General features: G+C 38.1%; 1 protein-coding gene and 1 pseudogene across 1 annotated transcript in view; both read left to right on the top strand.

The window, feature by feature from the left end:
* CNTN5 (contactin 5) overlaps positions 1–20,932 on the top strand; it is a 1,653,888-nt gene that overhangs the window by 1,202,410 nt on the left and 430,546 nt on the right. The window lies entirely within an intron of this gene.
* LOC133261169 (small ribosomal subunit protein eS24-like) lies at positions 9,726–10,540 on the top strand (annotated as a pseudogene).

Raw genomic sequence — 20,932 nt, 5'->3', positions numbered from 1 at the left:
TTTATAAGTATTAACATGAAAGGATGGAAAATATATACAAGCAAGCATGAATTAAAAACAAAAGTTTAGATCAATCTACTGATATCATACGTGATACTAAATGTATTTCTAGGTAGAGAGAGGAACATTACGTTGTGATAATAGGTTCACTAGAGCAAAGCATCTTCCCACAATCCACAGTGTACAACACTGGGCTCCTCATGCCTCTTCTGCTCCAGATAGAATCTTCACCTATAAGGTTGAATTCCTTACTAAGGTAGGTCTGAAGGAATTTCTTCAGACCCTTCCCCAGGGCTATAGTGGCTCCAAAGTGGTACAGAGAGGATGAAAAAAAGAAAAGAGAGAAAAATATCAATAAAAAATAGTCCTTGGGTTCTTTTGCCACCCCTCAAGTCGGATGTTACTGAAGAGAGAATAATTAAGGAAGTAGCATGGATAATGAGTTAAGATATAGTCAGAATGGATGCAGAAAGAGTGTGGCCTTTATTAGAGAATTCATCAGTTGTCACAGTGGGGAGAAAAGTAAAAAGTCTGTAGATGCAGATAACCTAAGATTTGGTGGTGGTAGAAACTCTGATGGCATTTAAAAAAAAAATAAACTACAGGCAAAGTCATGAGTATGTGTAGACATCAGGTTTACTTGTAGAGCAAGAATTGTGTCAATGAGGAAATTATGCACAGAATTACATGCTTACATAATTTATGAATCAACCACATTAATTTACAGCTGAATAAGGCAGGTCCTAAAAGTAGTGGAAAAATATTGAAAAATGGCATACGCTTGAAGATTGTGGTAGGTTGCATAATGGCCCCAAGCCATCCATTTCCTAATTCCTGGAATCTTTGAATGTTACCTTATATAGTAAAGGGATTTTTGCAGATGTGGTTAAGGGTCTTAATTCAGGAACACAGAAAACTATACAAAGACCAAAGAGAAGACTGAAGCAATTTACTTTTATCACTTATTGTGTGAAATATCCATGGCTATTTTAGCAGTATATTGAAGCTGTCTTGTCCCTGCTTGCAAGAGTTGGTTGTGTGCCTCTCTTCATCTCTTGGTAGACTGAGATCAACCATAATGGGAGTAACTACAACATAAAAAATCCAAAGGCTACATATCAGAGTTCTTACATAAGTGTGTGCTAAGTGGCTTCAGTCATGTCTGACTGTATGACCCAATGAACTGTAGCCTCCCAGGCTACTCCATCCATGGAATTCTCCAGGCAAGAATACTGGAGTGGATTGCTATATCCTTTTCCAGGGGATCTTCCCAACCCAGGGATTGAACCCATGTCTCCTTTGTCTACTGCACTTGCAAGAGGCTCTTTACCATTAGCACCAACTGAGAAGCCTATCAGAGTTCTTACCATTCTACAACCAGAGAGAACTGGTTGTTAACACTCTGCTGGTAATTCGGCACTTAAGGTCACAGTCATTGAATCAGAAATAACAACCTTTGTTGGACTAAACATCAGTTAAAATGTACCCCTGTTCCACTCCAACCTTCTGTGTTGGTTTTGCTCCAGATAAAGTACAGACAGAAGGGATCCTGTGCTACTCTCCCTTTCAAACACCTGAATTGGTTTTGCCACTCAAACAAGAGATTCAGCATAGTCATTCTTATTTCCTGATCAGCCCATTTATCCAATAAACTATGGTAATCAGAATGGACTTGAGTATTCTTAGTTTATCTCTTTTTCTCTTCTAGATTATGTTCAGTTCAGTCCCTCAGTCATGTCCGACTTTTTGTGACCCCATGGACTGCAGCATGTCAGGCTTCCCTGTCCATCACCAAATCCCAAAGCTTACTCAAACTCACGTCCATCGAGTCGGTGATGCCATCGAACAATCTCATTCTCTGTCATCGTTTTTCCTTTCCACCTTCAATCTTTCCCAGCACCAGGGTCTTTTCCAATGAGTCAGTTCTTCGTATCAGGTGGCCAAAGTGTTGGAGTTTCAGCTTCAGCATCAGTCCTTTCAATGAATATTCAGGACTGATTTCCTTCAGGATGGACTGGTTCGATCTTGCAGTCCAAGGGACTCTCAAGAGTCTTCTCTAACATCACAGTTCAAAAGCATCAATTCTTCAGTGCTCAACTTTCTTTATAGTCCAACTCTCACATCCATACATGACTACTGGAAAAACCACAGCTTTGACCAGATGGACTTTTGGTGGAAAGGAATGTCTCTGCTTTTACATATGCTGTCTAGGTTGGTCATAACTTTTCTTCCAAGGAGAAAGTGTCTTTTAATTTCATAGCTGCAATCACCATCTGCAGTCATTTTGGAGCCCCCCAAAATAAACTATGTCACTGTTCCCATTGTTTCCCCATCTATTTGCATGAAGCGATAGGACCAGATGCCATGATCTTAGTTCTCTGAATTTTGCTTTTAAGCCAACATTGTCACTCCCCTCTTTCACTTTCATCAAGAGGCTTTTTAATTCTTCTTTGCTTTCTGCCATAAGGGAGGTGGTATCTGCATATCTGAGGTTATTTATATTTCTCCTGGCAATCTTATTTCCATCTTGTGCTTCATCCAGCCCAGCATTTCTAGTGGTGTACTCTGCCTATATGTTACATAAGCAGGGTGACAACAGTCAGTCTTGACATATTCCTTTTACTGATTTCGAACCAGTCTGTTGTTCCATGTTACATTCTAACTGGGGCTTCTTGACCTGCATACAGATTTCTCAGGAGGCAGGTCAGGTGGTCTGGTATTCCCATCTCTTTAAGAATTTTCAATAGTTTGTTGTGATCCGCACAGTCAAAGGCTTTGGCATAGTCAGTAAAGCAGGAGTAGATGTTTTTCTGGAACTCTCTTGATTTTTCGAAGATCCAGTGGATGTTGGCAATTTGATCTCTGGTTCCTCTGCCTTTTGTAAATCCAGCTTGAACATCTGTAAATTCATGGTTCGCATACTATTGCAACCTGGCTTAGAGAATTTGGGGCATTACTTTGCTAACGTGTGAAATGAGCGCAATGTGCAGTAGTTTGAGCATTCTTCACATTAGCTTTCTTTGGGATAGGAATGAAAACTGACCTTTTCCAGCCCTGTGGTCACTGCTGAGTTTTCCAAATTTGCTGGCATACTGAGTGCAGCACTTTCACAGCACCATCTTTCAGGATTTGAAATAGCTCAACTGGAATTCCATCACCACCAAGAGCTTTGCTCGTAGTGATGCTTTCTAAGGCCCACTTGACTTCACATTACAGGATGTCTGGCTCTAGGTGAATGATCACACCATCAAGATTTTCTGGGTCATGAAGATATTTTTTATATAGTTCTTCTGTGTATTCTTGTCACCTCTTCTTAATATTGTCTGATTCTGTTAGGTCCATATCATTTCTGTCCTTTATTGTGCCCATCTTTGCATGAAACATAAAGATGGTATCTCTAATTTTCTTGAAGAGATCTCTATTCTTTCCCATTCTGTTATTTTCTTCTATTTCTTTGCATTGATTACTGAGGAAGGCTTTCTTATCTCTCCTTGCTATTCTTTGGAACTCTGCATTCAAATGGGTATATCTTTCCTTTTCTCCTTTGCCTTTTGCATCTTTTCTTTTCTCAACTAGTTGTAAGCTGTCCTCAGACAACCATTTTGCCATTTTGCATTCCTTTTTTTTTGGAATGGTCTTTGATCACTGCTTCCTGTACCATGTCATAAACCTTCATCCATAGTTCTTCAGGCACTCTGTCTGTAAGATCTAATCCCCTGAATGTATTTGTCACTTCCACTGTATAATTATAAGGGATTGGATTTAGGTCATACCTGAATGGTCTGGTGGTTTTCCCTACTTTCTTCAATTTAAGTCTGAATTTGGCTATAAGAATTTCATTATCTGAGCCACATTCAGCTCCCAGTCTTGTTTTTGCTGACTCTATAGAGCATCTCCATCTTTGGCCACAAAGAATATAATCAATCTGATTTCAGTGTTGACCATCTGGTGATGACCATGTGTAGTGTTTTCTCTTGTGTTGTTGGAAGAGGGTGTGTGCTATGATCAATGCGTTCTCTCAACAAAACTCTGTTAGCCTTTGACCTGCTTCTTTTTGTATTCCAAGGCCAAATTTTCTTGTTTCTCCAGGTATCTCTTAACTTTCTACTTTTGCATTTCAGTCCCCTATAATGAAAAGGACATCATTTTTGCTTGTTAGTTCTAGAAGGTCTTGTAGGTCTTCATAGAACTGTTCAACTTCAGCTTCTTCACCATTACTGGTTGGGGTGTAGACTTGGATTACTGTGATATTGAATGGTTTGCCTTGGAAACAAACAGAGATCATTCTGTCGTTTTTGAGATTGCACCCAAGTACTGCATTTCAGATTCTTTTGTTGACTATGATGGCTACTCCATTTCTTCTAAGTGATTCTTGCCCACAGTGGTAGATACAATGGTCATCTGAGTTAAATTCACCCATTCTAGTCCATTTTAGTTTGCTGCTTCCTAAAATGTCAATGTTCAGTCTTGCCATCTCCTGTTTGACCACTTCCAATTTGCCTTGAATCGTGGGCCTAACATTTCAGGTTCCTATGCAATATTGCTCTTTACAGCATTGGATTTTACTTCCATCACCAGTCACGTCCACAACTGGGTTTTGTTTTTTCTTTGGCTCCATCTCTTCATTCTTTCTGGAGTTATTTCTCCACTGATTTCCAGTGGCATATTGGGCACCTCCCAACCAGGGGAATTCATGATTCTGTGTCCTATCTTTCTTCCTTGTCATACTTTTCATGGAATTCTCAAGGCAAGAATACTGCAGTGGTTTGCCATTCCTTTCTCCAGTGGACCCCCTTTTGTCAGAACTCTTCACCATGACCTGTCCATCTTGAGTGGTCCTACAAGGCATGGCTCATAGTTTCACTGAGTTAGACAAGGCTGTGTTCCCTGTGATCAGATTGGTTAAGGTCCTGTGATTGTGGTTTTCATTCTGTTTGCCCTCTGATGGAGAAGGAGAAGAAACTTATGGAAGCTTCCTGATGGGAGAGACTGACTGAGGGGGAAACAGGGTCTTGTTCTGATGGGCGGGGGCCATGCTCAGTAAATCTTTAATCCAATTTTCTGTCAATGGGTGTGCCTGTGTTCCCTCCCTTTTTTTTGACCTGAGGCCAAATCATGGTGGAGGTAATGAAGATAATGGTGACCTCCTTCAAAAGGTCCTATTCAAGCACTGCCGCACTCAGTGCCCCCGACTCTGCAGCAGGCCACCGCTGACCCATGTCTCTGCCAGAGACTCTTGGACATTCATGAGCAAGTCTGGGTCAGTCTCTTGTGGGGTCACTATTCCTTTCTCCTGGATCCTGGTGTGCACAAGGTTTTGGTTTTGCCCTTCCAGCGTCTGTTTCCCAGTCCTGTGTAAGTTCTAGAGGCTCTGTGGTGGGGTTAATGGCAACCTCCCCCAACAGGGCTTATGCCATACCCAAGTCTGCTGCACCCAGAGCCCCTTCTCCTGCAGCAGTCCACTGCTGTCCTGTACCTCTGCAGGAGACACTGAGACATTTTTTGCTCAGTCTCTGTGGGGTATCTGGGTCCTGGTGCACACAAGGTTTGTTTGAGCCCTCCTAGCATCTCTGGATGGTATGGGGTTTGATTCTAAATGCGATTTCGCCCCTCCTACCATCTTTCTGGGGCTTCTCCTTTGCCCTTGGACGTAGGGTATCTTTACTTCCCTGATAGCTCTGTTGGTAAAGAATCCTCCTGCAAAGCAGGAGACCCCTGTTCAATTCCTAGGTTAGGAAGATCCGCTGGAGGAGGCATAGGCTACCCACTCCAGTATTCTTGGGCTTCCCTTGTGACTCAGTTGGTAAAGAATCTGCCTGCAATGCAGAAGACTTGGGTTCAATCCCTGGGTTGGGAAGATCCCCTGGAGAAGGGAAAGGCCACCCGCTCCAGTATACCAGGCTGTACATACTAGTACTAGATTCTGTACTGGGTATTAAATGTTTTACCCTAAACCCAGGAGACTTTTTCTTCTTCTAATCCTTTTTTCAGAGTTTTCAACTTATGGATAGTTTCAAGGAACTTGGAAACTTGTGACCAGAGCACTCTTACTGGAGGATATTTATTTATTTTAAAGAAGCTGAATAGTATTAAGTTTTTATGTCAAGTTCTGCAGGAATATAAGATACTAATTTGGCTTTCATTAATCCTTTATTTATTTTTCTATATCTCTGTCTGGAAAGGTTATTATCTTGATATGCTATAAGTTAACTAAAAACATCAAGAATCATTGGGTGATTTCTGAATAATTTTCTCAGATGTCCTTGCCAGTCAGTCATTGCATACAATTAAATTTATCCTCAAGCAGAAGTATGAAAACAATTTGAACTTCTATCAATGGAAACAAAAAATTGTATCAAAGAAAATAATGTGCATTTTTTATTAAATCCTTTAATATGTCTTAGAAACTTTGAGGAATTATTTAATAAGTGCTTACAAATAATAAGATAAATTGCTTAAATACGAATCTAATTTAGACTTTTTCTGGTTGCCTATATGTAAACTTGATACTGTCATTTAGGAATTAAAAGTCCAAAGGATGTAAACTTCTGATAACTGGCATCGTAATGGTGAATATAGCATTCTTAACATAAGTAAACACATGTATACCTGTGGCGGATTCATTTTGATATTTGGCAAAACTAATACAAGTATGTAAAGTTTAAAAATAAAATAAAATTGGAAGAATAAAAAAAAAAAAAAAAAAAAAGAACTAAGAACTTTGAGTTAGTCTTTGAATGGAAAATGTAATTCACTACCTTTAATCTGACTTCCTTTTCTATTATCAGACTAGTCTACTCACTGTCTCCATGCTATATTTCCTCATGCTGCTGCTGCTAAGTCACTTCAGTCATGTCCGACTCTGTGCAGCCCCATAGACGGCTGCCCACCAGGCTCCCCCATCCCTGGGATTCTCCAGGCAAGAACACTGGAGTGGGTTGCCATTTCCTTCTCCAATGCATGAAAGTGAAAAGTGAAAGTGAAGTCGCTCAGTCATGTCCGACCCTTAGCGACCCCACAGACTGCAGCCTACCATGCTCCTCCGTCCATGGGACTTTCCAGGCAAGAGTACTGGAGTGGGGTGCCATTGCCTTCTCCGATATTTCCTCATAGTCTCCTTATAAATGTATCTCATAGTCTGCAATCTGGCACTGAACCTCAACAAACCACTCAAGGTGTTTTCTCAAAATTTGTCAAGTTTCTGTTTGTCAGACACACCAGATTTTTCTCAGTCTTCATCATTCTTGACCTATAAAAATCAGTTTAAGTCTGAAAATATTTTCTTTCTTTTCTTTTTTTATTCAATTTACCTGGCTGCAGATGTTCCTGTGGGCTTCCTTGGTGTCTCACCATAAAGAATCAGCCTGCAATGCAGGAGACACGGGAGATGTGGGTTCAATCCCTGGGTTGGGAAGATTCTCTGGAGAAGGAAATGGCAACCTACTCCAGTGTTCTTGCCTGGCAAATCCCATGGACAGAGGAGCCTAGTTGGCCACAGTCCATGGGGTTACAAAGAATCAGACATGACTGAAGTGACTAAGCACAGCATACACAGATGCTCTTGAACAGGTTCATCTGTACTTTTCACTGTGTCTCTTCGATCTACTCCCTAAATCAATCATTCCATTTACCTACTGGTCTGGATATGTATTTACCCATTTGTCTGGTTTGTTTACACTTGGGATGTTTTTCCTGAAGGACTTAAGGAGGCTTATCATTCCAAGTGGGGTGTTTCCTCAGGATTCTACTCCTATGCCCCATCTATATTTCTAAATAGTCATCTTTATTGGGCACTTCTATTTCTTTTTTCAGTTTAAAATTTCCTACAAACCAACTTCTTCAACTGATATCTGTTGTTAGAGATCACTTTTCTTCTAAAACATATAATGCACATATTTCTGGATCAATCAGAATGCTTCTAATCTCATGTTTCATTGTTGTTTAGTCTCTAAGCCATGTCCTACTCTTTTGCCACACATGGACTACAGCCGATCAGGCTTCTCTGTCCACCAGATTTCCCAGGAAAGAATACTGGAGTGAGTTGTCATTTCCTTCTCCAGTGGAACCTTCTGACCCATTGCAGGTGGATTCTTTATCAAGGAAGCCTGCCCATTTTCATGACTTCATACATATTCCATAGGTTTGGTAAGCCCTGTGAAATCTATTGCAATTTGAAATTCTGCAATTTCATTCTTCTTTGCACTTCTAATTACAACAATCTTTGCCTCTTGCCTAGATCAGTGGATTTCAAATACCATTTTCTGAAGTTCAGAGTAGGTGAATAATTTTCTTATTCAAAATTCACTTTCCAGAGTATGTCTATGTTCTAGGCTATAGAAGATAAAAATGATCTCAGATACAATACCAGTGAACTAGCTATAACACCACCTATTTTACTATCACTCAAGGAAGCTAACAGAAAACAAGTTCATAAGAGTGGCATCATTAAAGAGAATTAAACTAGAATGTATTTTTTTTAATTTTGTTTAAAGTAAATCAGTCACAAAGCCAGTTTTGATTTTCCACCTACTTTATGATGGAACAAGAAACTTAACCTGCATGTGCTTCTATTTATTCATCTGAACAAAGGGATAGTATGGATATTTGTCTCCTGGGGTTATTGTGAGTATTAAATGCATTAATAAACACAAATCAATTAGAACAATGCCTGATATATAGTGAGCTTTAGTAAAAATTAGCTATTCACACAGTATTTATAACACAAGTGTCACTGCATTTAACTAGTGTGTGGGTAATTACAGTAAGAAACTACTTTCCTAGACTATTACTATATTGTTTGTTGCTTCTGCTGTTATGTGCTGTGTAAATTCAAACTCCTCTGTTCAGAATTGAGGTTTTAATAGAGGTTGGGGTGAGGGGTAATAGCACTGGAAGAAGTTGTATATTCCATCACTTGTCTTCACTGATATTATCCAATCAAAAAATACTCCAGAATTTTCTGACTCAATTCCTTCTCTTTTGGTTCTCTCTTCTGAGATACTAACTCTACTTTAATTCCTAACTCTGCTGCAAATGTTTGAATGACTTGCTTAAAATCACACAGCTTGTTCGTTACAATAAAGAGAATAAAGTCTACCATATAATAAGTATGGTTTGGATTTTATTGTAAAAGCATTTTCTGTTTGTCCATATTGAAATCCATCTGCCACATTCATAATACCCACCCACAACTTTATGACATTGTCATGCAAATTGTATTTGTCAGCTCGATATTTCACTATCCAGTAGAGCTCAGTGTCATCTAAAAATTTGGAGATTTTATTATTTCCACAGTAGAATACTTCTTATACTAAGATAATTTACAAAATTATCAACAAATTGCAGGTCCAAGTCACCCCCATAGGACTATTCCACTTTGCCAACATGTTGCTTCCTCTACTTAAGGTATTTCACAACAAAATATTTTTCCTTCATGTTATTTCTATTCACTATCTGTTTAATTTCAAATAACATTTTTCATTAAAATTATCAAAAGCTTTTGAAAATCTATAAAATTACATTTAATAGACAAGCGTTTAATACTGTGATCCTTAAACACTTGAATGAGAATAGTCTAGGGTGCATGTAAAAAACAGAATTATTGTCTACACTGAAGAGCTACTCAGAGTGGTCCTGAAAACCAGAGTTTTTAACTCCAAAAAATGTAGGGAAAATACATGATCAATCTAAAATTCTTTGTCAAGATGCAAGGAGTATTTCTGCTCCCCTCCCTCCCCTAAGAACCCCAGTAACCCTCTCCCAAGTGAAGCTGCTAGGAATAATTAAAGACAAATGGTCTCTCTCCCTAAGATGTAAAAACACTTCCTTTCTCAGGTCCAGTGAGTCATAAGGCCCTCCCAGAACCATAGTCAGCTATTAGACCATGCAGTATCTTTAAGAATCAAGACTGGAGCCACCATCATGAATAACACAGTAAATATACATACCAGGAAGTTAATGGTCAACAGACTACTTCAGTGGAAAAAATGGTCATTGATGTCCTTCACCCTGGAAAGGCAACAATACCTAAGCCAAAAATTTTGGAAAAACCAGCCAAAATGTACAAGATCACACCAGACGTCATTTTTGTTTTTGGATTCAGAACTCGTTTTGGTGGGAGCAGGACAGCTGGCTTTGAAATGATTTGCAGTTCCTTGAATTACATGAGGAAGATTGAGCCCAAACACAGGTTTGTAAGACATGGCCTGTTTGAGGACAAGACCTCAAGACAACATCAAAAGGAATGTAAAAACAGATTGAAGAAAGTCAGAGGGGCTACAAAGGTCAACGACAATGCTGACAAAAAGGAGTATAGATTCTACAGTGCCTATGTCTGTGGTGATGAAAGAGGTAGTTTAAGATCTTATATGCAAGTTTAGATTGTGAAATTTAGATCAATATGCTGCTTTTAGTGGAGTATCCTCGTAAATGAGTTGCCATGGGTGCCATAAGCGTATTCACTTTATATAGACAATCTTCCTAGCAGTTTCTAGGTGGCTCAGTGGTAGAGAATCCACTTGTCTATACAGGAGATGCAGGAGACATGGGTTCATTTCTTGGGTTGGGAGGATCATGTGGAGAAGGAAATAGCAATCCAATACAGTATTCTTGCATAAAGAATCCTGTGGACAGAGAAGCCTGGTGGATTATAGTCCATGGGGACCCAAAGAATAGGATACAACTGAGTGACTGAGCACACACGCATGCCTAGTACTAACAAGATTCCTATTTTCCTACGCTTGTCATTTTTCCTTCTTTTACCTTGCACTGCTGTTCTTAATATGATCTATCTGATTTTTCTCTGAGCATCAAATAAAGTATTTAAGAATAACCTTAAGTCTCCCTATGAATCATTTTAAATGATTTCCTTTCATTTTTTTCCCTCCTGAACTAATTCTCACATTTTGTCTCAGTTAATTTGTCTAAAATTGAGTAACTCTATGGTGGATATTTTAAGGTTTCCCTTATCCTTCAAGGTGATTGAATTTACATCCTTATTTGTATCTTTATTGAATTTTATTATTATTTTCTTATCATTTTTATTCTCCAGTGCTAAAAATCACATCCAGGTTATTGAGTGCTCTAAAACTACTTCTTCTGGAAAGTCATTTGTAATATTTATAAATGTTTCTTCTATAGTTCACCCCAATGAGATATTGGGAAATTTATCATAAAATAAGACTGATTTTTTAAAAAAGAAAACCACATACTGAAACTCATATATTCAAATGAGTACTGTGTTCTTCAAAGTAGAAATACTGGGAAGAAATGTACTTACACCAATATAATCTTGCCTTTATACAGAATATTTTAAAGCTGAATAATTCTTTTTGCTATTTTATAACCCTTGTCTCTTGGTGCTGTGGAAGGGAGATAGCAGCTGCATAAGTGGAAGGTTTGAAAATGATTAGCGACCTCGTATGCATCAGGCACCTTGCTGAAAGCATCTCATACGTTCTCTTATTGAGTCCTCACAACAAAACAGCATTTGAGTTTATCTTTCTTTCACTGTTAAAAAATCTGCCATACAGAAAGAGGCAGCAAGTCCTCTTAACCTTATAAGTGTGTGACTCTAAAATGTATCCTGCTAAATGTTATACTTTATTGCTCAGTGATCACCTGGTTAAGGGACTCTCCCAAGGTCATAGTGTTTTCCCCCGGTGTCTTTATGCTTCCCTTATAATCTCAATGCCAAACTGGGGTCTTAGATTACTTCATCAATACTACCTGAAATAAAATTTAAAGAGTATGGTTAGAGATGATCATCCATATGAGTAGCCTACCTATCATTGCAGCAGTCTGCTTCTTTCCAATTTGATCCCTGTAGATGATGTGAAGATTTTTTTCTCCGTTCATCAAGTTTATGAAATTAGATAGCAAGAATGGAGTAACCCATTTAAGTAAAATTGGGGTTATGCACATCTTTGGGAGTGACAGAATTCATCTATAGAGAATCTAAAGGTTGCCCGCTATATTGTGTGTTAATTATCTGTCAAAATATCTGTCAAGAGAATACATAGCCTAATTTTCTTAATAATTAGTAGGTTTTTCCTAATATTATAGCACACTCTTTTCTTTAATGGTAAGTTCTTTTTCAAATTTCACAGTGTTAAAAAAATAACTACAAAGGAAAAGAAAATTAAAATTGCACCAAATCCAGGATTTTAAAAATATCTGTGTCACTGGTTTAATAAATAAAGCCAACATAAAGAATTATTTTACTGTCATCCTGACAACTCGATGATCAATATATATAGTACAAATTTTATAGATAGCCAAGGTGAGAATTAGTCCTATGCATCACAAGTAGTATCTATGTGTCACCACTGTCACAGGTTCTTCTGATTTTGCTTTTGTTTAAATAAAAGACATGTCCTCAAGTAGTTTTCAGAGCATTTGAAATTCATAAGTGAGTGCAAGCAGAAAACAAGTTACAAAAAATTTAAAAAAAGAAAACATTGGGAACAATTTTGAGGATCTAACCTCAGAAATGGATTCTCAGACAGATCTGGTCAAACATAGACCCACTATCTACAACTTTATCCTTGTGCCATAATACTTAAACCACTTCAGCTAAATTTTACTAAACAATCATTTAAGTGAATAAGAAATCTGTTTTAAAAAAATCAGATGCCACAGAGAAAATCAGAGATCAGTCCTTTTTGCTTTTTTATATACTGGCTAAGTCATATAATTTTGCTTTTAATATCTTCCTGAGATAACTTCCCAGGAAAAAATGAGTAGGGATTATTTGGGAAGAGAGCTGGATAGGATGTGAAGGATAATAGAAGGGAATTTGGCATCACTTTAAAAAATGGGGTCAGACAGACAGCTATTGAGGCAGACTTAATTATTTTGTATTCCCAAATCTGCCTCATTTTAATTGTGACTTATCCTTGCTAAACCTTGGTTTCTTGATTCATACAACAGCTTTGAGACTGTTGTTAAGAATAAAATAATTATGTACCTAAAAAATCTGGCACACTATTTTTTTGTTTTTTGTTTGTTTCTCTCTCTTTTTTTTTTTTTTTCCGGTGTTGAGGATTCAAGAAGAATAACATATCCTCTGATCCTCAAAGGACTCATGATCTAAAAGGAAAGATAGACAAGGCTATGGTTCTATTAAAAGAAGTCACATCACCATTTGCAAAAAGTAAAATTAAGAGACATATGATTTTATGTCAGAGGCACCAAGGGGACAGGCACTACCTCCACAGAGCCTTCAGGAGCGTTGGCAGAGTGGAGCTGACATTGCTGAAAAAGAATAGGAATTTGTCAAAGACCCCAGTGCTGGGTTGGCATCGTATAAAGCATACCCAAAAGAACTAGATAAGAAAGGCAAATAAAAAGGGTAAATAAAAAAGCTTTATTTTTTTTAAAAGCAAAATCATTACTCACTTTCAATTTTTTCCTGTCTGAGGCTGGCTGTGCCTCTATGAAAAAGCATGTGCAGGGAGGAGAGATATTTTATTTTCTAGTGTTATCTATGTTGTAGTCTAAATTTATTTAGATCACATCTTATGAACTAGGTAGTGTTTTGTGAGTTATATAGCAACCACATTGTTACGGTCTCCTATGGAAAAATATCTTTGTTTCCAAAGTGCTGATTTATGGCAGAACATATGGAATACAATTCATTCATTACTTAGCATTATGGAGAAGAACATAGACTCTGGAGCTGGATGTCATGAATTCATGACATCCATTTAATAGCCATGGCTTTGGAAAATTTTTCAAACTTTCTAATTCAGTTTCCTCAGAAGTAAAAAGAGCATAATTATTGGGCCAATTCAAAGTGTTGTAAGGATCAGAATTGATACATCTAAAAGATTCAGAAAGGTACCTCATGTATAGTAAACCCCATATATGGAGTGGATGTTATTTTCATTGCTATATTATCATTATACATTTGTATATTAGCATTATACTTTTAACAGTAATTAGTGCATGACCTTAAAGTCATACTAAGCCTCTAGTTGTAGCTTTAAGTTTTAACTTATATCTACAACTTAGGAAATCTTCTATAAAGTGACAAAAATCTTTCACAAATTAAATTATTGAAAATATAAAAAGTAATAATGCAACTGAAGCGAGTGAAAGTTGCTCGGTTGCGTCCAACTCTTTGTGAGGCCATGGGCTTCACAGTCCATGGAATTCTCCAGGCCAGAATACTAGAGTGGGTAGCCTTTCCCTTCTCCAGCAGATCTTCCTGACCCAGAAATCGAACAGGAGTCTCCTGCATTGGAGGCGGATTCTTTACCAACTGAGCTTTCAGAGAAGCTAATAATAACACAACTAGAAATTGTACTATGTATATATATGTATATACAGTTCTGATAGTACATTGTACTATGTACTGTATTATATATATGTATTAGAAATATATATACTTCTAATAATACAACTAGAAGTCAGAAAAAGCAGAATCTTACAGATCATAGTTGCAGCTATCATTAATTGCTTACTTCCCCAAATCTTGATTTTCTAAACCTTTTTCGGCCTGTGAAAAAGGAGGTTAGTCAAATTGGGATAAGATGATATATAAATTTAAAAAATAAAAATAAAATAAAATCTCCAAAGACTTTTCAGTGTTAGAGATGCAACATTTGTATAGTCACTGTGTTTGCAGAAAACAGTTAGATACGGGTATAGTCCTACTTCTGGTTCTCTTCTGAAGTGTTTGCTGCTGCTGCTGCTGCTGCTGCTAAGGTGCTTCAGTCATGTCCGGCTCTGTGCAACCCCATAGACAGCAGCCCACCAGGCTCCCCCGTCCCTGGGATTCTCCAGGCAAGAACACTGGAGTGGGTTGCCATTTCTTTCTCCAATGCATGAAAGTGAAAAGTAAAAAGTGAAAGTGAAGTCGCTCTGTCGTGCCCGACTCTTAGCAACCCCATGGACTGCAGCCTTCCAGGCTCCTCCGTCCATGGGATTTTCCAGGCAAGAGTACTGGAGTGGGGTGCCATTGCCTTCTCCTTTCTGAAGTCATAATAGAAATGGGATATTGTTAGAGATAGGACAATTTGCAAAACAATATCCCATTTCTATTATGAATCCTCTTCTGACTCACACACTTCTTTTGCAAAAGGAGGAAAAGTGTATCTTTTACAGTCCATTGAATACTAATTTCTGTTGCTTTTTAATGTGAATAGCTACATTCAATAACTATATTTGATGGTCAAAAAAATGTTTTTTGTACTCTACTTTGGTTTAATTCTAGATAATATGTTCAACAAAAAACAGTCATAAGGAAACTTATTAATGTTGCTCTAGGCAAACAGGTTATTATGTCAAAAGAAAGGCATGAAAACTCAAACAGCCGTGATTTATTAATCATTTTAATAGTGTATCATTAAGATAGAATCACTTTTCATCAGTGTTAAAAACCTAATATAAAACTCTTTAGTGAACTATGACTAACAGTCCTACAACAATGTAATGCATTTATCATTTTACAATATTATATCTTCTCTGTCATATACACACTTGCAATTCAGTCGCTCAGTGTGTCTGACTCTTTGCAACACCATGGACTGCAGCATTCTAGGTGTCCATGTCCTTCACCATCTCCTGGAGCTTGCTCAAACTCATGTCGATCAAGTCGGTGATTCCATCCAACCATCTTTTCCTCTGTCATTCCTTTCTCCTCCTGCCTTCAATCTTACTCAGCATCAGTGTCTTTTCCAAAGAGTCAAGTTTTTTGTATCAGGTAGCTAGAGTATTGGAGCTTCATCATCAGTCCTTCCAATGAATATTCAGGACTGATTTCCCTTACTATGGATTGGTTTGATCTCCTTGCAGTCCAAAAGACTCTCAAGAGTCTTCTCCAACACCACAGTTCAAAAGCATCAATTTTTTGACGCTCAGCTTTCTTTATGGTAAAACTCTCACAACCATGCATGACTACTGGAAAAACCATAGCTTTGACTACATGGGCCTTTGAGGCAAAGTAATGTCTCTGCTTTCTAATACACAGATGAGGTTGGTCATAGCTTTTCTCCAAGGAGCAAGCGTCTTTTAATTTCATGGCTGCAGTTATAATCTGCAGTGATTTTGGAGCCCAAGAAAATAAAGTCTGACACTCTTTCCATTGTTTCCCCATCTATTTGCCATGAAGTGATAGGACCAAATACCATGATCTTCATTTTTAGAATGTAGAGTTTTAAGCCAGCTTTTTCACTCTCCTCTTTCACTTTCATCAAGAGGCTCTTTAGTTCCTCTTTGCTTTCTGTTATAAGGGTGGTGTCATCATCATGTCTGATGTTACTGATATTTCTCCTGGCCATTGATTCCAGCTTGTGGTTCATTCAGCCTGGCATTTCACATGATGTACTCTGCATATAATTTAAATAAGCAAGGTGACAACATACAGCCTCAGCCTATTCCTTTCCCAATTTGAAACCAGTCTGTTGTTCATGTCCAATTCTAACTGTTGCTTCTTGACCTGAATACAAATTTCTCTGGAGGCAATTAAGGTGGTCTGGTATTCCCATCTCGTTTCTTATGATCCACACCTGAAAGGTTTAGATAGTCGATGAAGCAGAAGCAAATGTTTTTTTCTGGCATGCTCTTGTTTTTTCTATGATCCAGCAGATGTTGGTACCACATGGATCACGTTTTTTCAGAACTCTCCACCATGACCTGTCCATCTTGGGTGGCCTATCTTGGGATGGCTTATAGTTTCATTGAGTTAGACAAGGCTGTGATCTGTGTAATCAGTTTGTTCAGTTTTATGTGATTGCGGATTTCTTTCTGTCTGGCCTATGATGGATAAGAATAAGAGACTTGTGGAGTCTTCCTAATGGGAGTTACAGGATATGGGACAAACTGAGACTTTCTCTGATGGGTGGGGCCATGCTCAGTTCAGTTCACTTCACTTCAATCACTCAGTTGTGTCCAACTCTTTGCGACCCCATGGACTGCAGCACGTCAGGCTTCACTCTCCATCACCAACTCCAGAAGCTTGTTCAAACTCATGTTCATTGAGTCGGTGATGCCATCCAACCATCTGATCCTCTGTCATCTCCTTCTCCTCCAGCCTTCAATCTTTCCCAGCATCAGGGTCTTTTCAAATGAGTCAGTTCTTTGCATTAGGTGGCCAAAATATTGGAGTTTCAGCTTCAGCATCAGTTCTTCCAATGAATATTCAGAACTGATTTCCTTTAGGATGGACTGGTTGGATCTTTTGCAGTCCAAGGGACTCTCAAGAGTCTTCTCCAACACCACAGCTCAAAAGCATAATTCTTCCATGCTCAGCTTTCTTTACAGTCCAAATTTCACATCCATATGTGACTACTGGAAAAACCACAGCTTTGACTAGATGAACCTTTGTTGGCAAAAATGTCTCTGTTTTTTTAATATGCCGTCTAGATTGGTCATAGCTTTTCTTCCAAGGAGCAAGCATCTTTTAATTTCATGGCTGCAGTTATAATCTGCAGTGATTTTGGATCCCAAGAAAATAAAGTCTGTCACTCTTTCCACTGTTTCCCCATCTATTTGCCATGAAGTAATGGGACCAGATGCCATGATGTTAGTTTTCTGAGTGTTGAGTTTTAAGCCAACTATTTCACTCCCCTCTTTCCAATTCAAGAAGCTCTTTAGTTTTTCTTTGCTTTCTGCCATAAAGGTGGTGTCATCTGCATATCTGAGATTATTGATATTTCTCCCACCATCTTGATTCCCTGTGCTTCATCCAGCCTGGCATTTCACATATTTTACTTGCAAAAGAGTTAAATAAGCAGTGTGACAATATATAGCCTTGACGTACTCCTTTCCTGATTTGGAACCATTCTGTTGTTCTGTGTCCAGTTCTAATTGTTGCTTCTTGACCTGCATTCAGATTTCTCAGGAGGCAGGTCTGGTGGTCTGCTATTCCCATCTCTAAAGAATTTTCCGTAGTTTGTTGTGATCCACACAGTCAAAGGTTTTGGCATAGTCAATAAAGCAGAAATAGATGTTTTCCTAGAACTCTCTTTCTTTTTTAATGATCCAGTGGATGTTGGCAATTTGATCTCTGAAACTTATGGACTATGGAAGAAACTTATGGATTTGAAATCCAGGCTGACACAAAGCATGACATGTAGCCAGACAGAAGTTAATCAATTTATGTTCGAGCACTACAGGTACAAAAAAAGGTAAATTTCATTTTCTCATTGCTAGTAACCATAATGACATGAGGGATATAAAGAAGTAAATATCATTAAAATGCAATCAGATAGGCACTAAAAAGTTGTTTGAACTATGTACTCTGAAAACAAAGAATATATTAAGAATAATTCTTCTGAAGATGGGGAGTTGATACTTGAGTATGATTTTGAAGCTGAATGAAAGTTTATTAAATAGAGGAAAAGATTAAAAGAATTACAGAGGAGCAGAAGCAGGTGGCTGTAAAGTGGCATGGTTAGTTTGGGAAGTGGAGAAAAGTGCTGTGTGATTACAGTGTGAGATTTGTGAGCAGTTACTAAATATAACATTAAACAGAGTGATAAGGTCCAGACTGTGAAGGGTTTTGAATGCAGTGCCATGGGGTTCAGTTTTATTTTATTTTATTTTTCAGTTTTATTTTAAATATATCATTCTGAAATGAGTGTTGTTAAGCAGGGAATTGACGTTTTCAAAGTTGTTTTTTTGTTGCTCTTTTTTATTTATTTTCTTGTTTACCTTCAAGACAACAATGCTAGTAGTAGTAGAAAAGACAAAGTAACAGATTCAAATGTTGATCTGGGGTCTTGGATAGCTTTTGGAGAAAGGGATGGATATACAGTATACTCCAACTCTATTCTTCCATTGAATGAAAGTCAAATGAATATGGTAGGGGAAAAATGCAGTTTTCTTTTTGACAGAGTGAGGAGTTAAAACAGCTATAACAAAATATGTTTGCTTATATTCACTTGGGAGTTTTAAGAACAAGTTACAAAGACAGAAAGACAGACTAAAGGAGAATTAGGAGTAGAATTGGTCTAGTAAGAGAGTTTACTGAATTTCAGTGATGATGGTTTTGATCAATAAGATACTTGGAATAGCTGTACACAAATAACTGTGGTACAAAAGAGAGAACATAATTAGTAACATAAGAAATAAAACCATGCTGCTGCTACTGCTGCTAAGTCACTTCAGTCATGTCCGACTCTGTGTGACCCCAATTACGGCAGTCCACCAGGCTCCCCCATCCCTGGGATTCTCCAGGCAAGAACACTGGAGTGGGTTGCCATTTCCCTCTCCAATGCATGAAAGTGAAAAGTGAAAGGGAAGTCGCTCAGTCATGTCCAACCCTCAGCGACCCCATGGACTGCAGCCTACCAGGCTCCTCCATCCATGGGATTTTCCAGGCAAGAGTACTGGAGTGGGATGCCATTGCCTTCTCCAAATAAAACCATGGTAACGCAGAATTACAAGACAGGATTTCTTGCTGGAGGATTTACACAAGTTTTCTGGGTTTTGTTTTCACTGGGAAAGGGAATGTTTTTAAGTGTCCTTTCTCTTCCTCCTCCTCATCCCTCTCTTTCTCTTCCATCTTTTTTTTTTTTCTCTTCTCCTTTTTCTTCCTCCTCTTCTTCTTCTTCTTTTGATGAGACAAAATTTGAAATGAAGTTTATTGATAAACTAAATTTTAGATAAGGACAAACAGCATGTAAAAAGGATCACCATCAGTTGAGGAATTAATTATATTCTGAAAATATAAAGCATTTCTGTTATATAAAATATTGAATTCATGAAGGGGAAGAGTGAGAGTAAATTTGGAAACATAACTTAGGACTAGAACATTGAAGTCTATGAGTGGAAAACTACAGAATGTAGACAATAAATAAAAAGGAAGGATCCACAGCAAGCTTTTCAGCAGTTGCAGTAAACTCTAAAGCAGTAATCACACTTCTTCCTAGTCAGTCTTCCTCATTTACAGAAGGTGTTCTATTCCATCTTGGCATCATCAATATTTACATCAATGATCCTTTCAGAGTCCTGATCTCTCAGTGTCTTGACCTGCTTGCTTCCCATGAATTTGTACTCCATCCCATCTTAGCTATTACAAAGGTAATAACCTGAATTTTGTGATTACCATTCTGCCTTCATCAAAATCTCAATTTTAAGTAAATAGCTATTTGCCCGTGGCTTCCTTTCTGTCCAAATAATTCTGTTTATCTCTGTTCACTCAAACAAGTTTTCAATCCCTCAGGCTCTCCAAGCTTTGATCAACCAACTGTTTTACTGTCTGTTGCACCTTCATGGACTCAAGTGCCTTCCTTTTCTAGCTTAGATTACAGTCACCTTTTAACACATTTTCCTTATACATTCTTTTTTTTTAATTAATTTATTTATTTTAATTGGAGGCTAACTACTTTACAATATCATGGTTGTATATGCCATACATCGACATGAATCAGCCGTAGGTGTACATGTGTCCCCCATCCTGAACCCCCTCCCACATCCCTCCCTATCCTATCTCTCAGAGTCATCCCAGTGCACTGTCTTTGAGTATCCTGTTTCATGCATCGAACTTGGACTGGTCATCTATTTCACATATGGTAATATACATGTTTCAATGCTATTCTTTCAAAACATCCCACCCTCACCCTCTCCCACAGAGTCCAAAAGTCTATTCTTTATATCTGTCTCTCTTTTGCTGTCTTGCATATAGAGTCATCACTACCATCTTTCTAAATTCCATATATATGTGTTAATACACTGTACTGGGATTTTTCTTTCTGACTTACTTCACTCTAGTTTCATCCACCTCATTAGAACGGATTCAAACGCATGCTTTTTAATAGCTGAGTAATATTCCATTGTGTCTATTACCACAGCTTTCTTATCCATTCATCTGCTGACGGACATCTAGGTTGACTCCATTTCCTAGCTATTGCAAACATTGCTCTGATGAACATTGGGGTACATGTATCTCTTTCAATTATGGTTTCCTTGGTGTGTATGCCCAGTC

The sequence above is a fragment of the Bos javanicus genome, chromosome 15 (genome assembly GCF_032452875.1).
Source record: "Bos javanicus breed banteng chromosome 15, ARS-OSU_banteng_1.0, whole genome shotgun sequence".
Classification (NCBI taxonomy): Eukaryota; Metazoa; Chordata; class Mammalia; order Artiodactyla; family Bovidae; genus Bos; species Bos javanicus.
The sequence above is the reverse complement of the archived record's forward strand: the minus strand, read 5'-3'. Positions and strand labels throughout refer to the sequence as shown.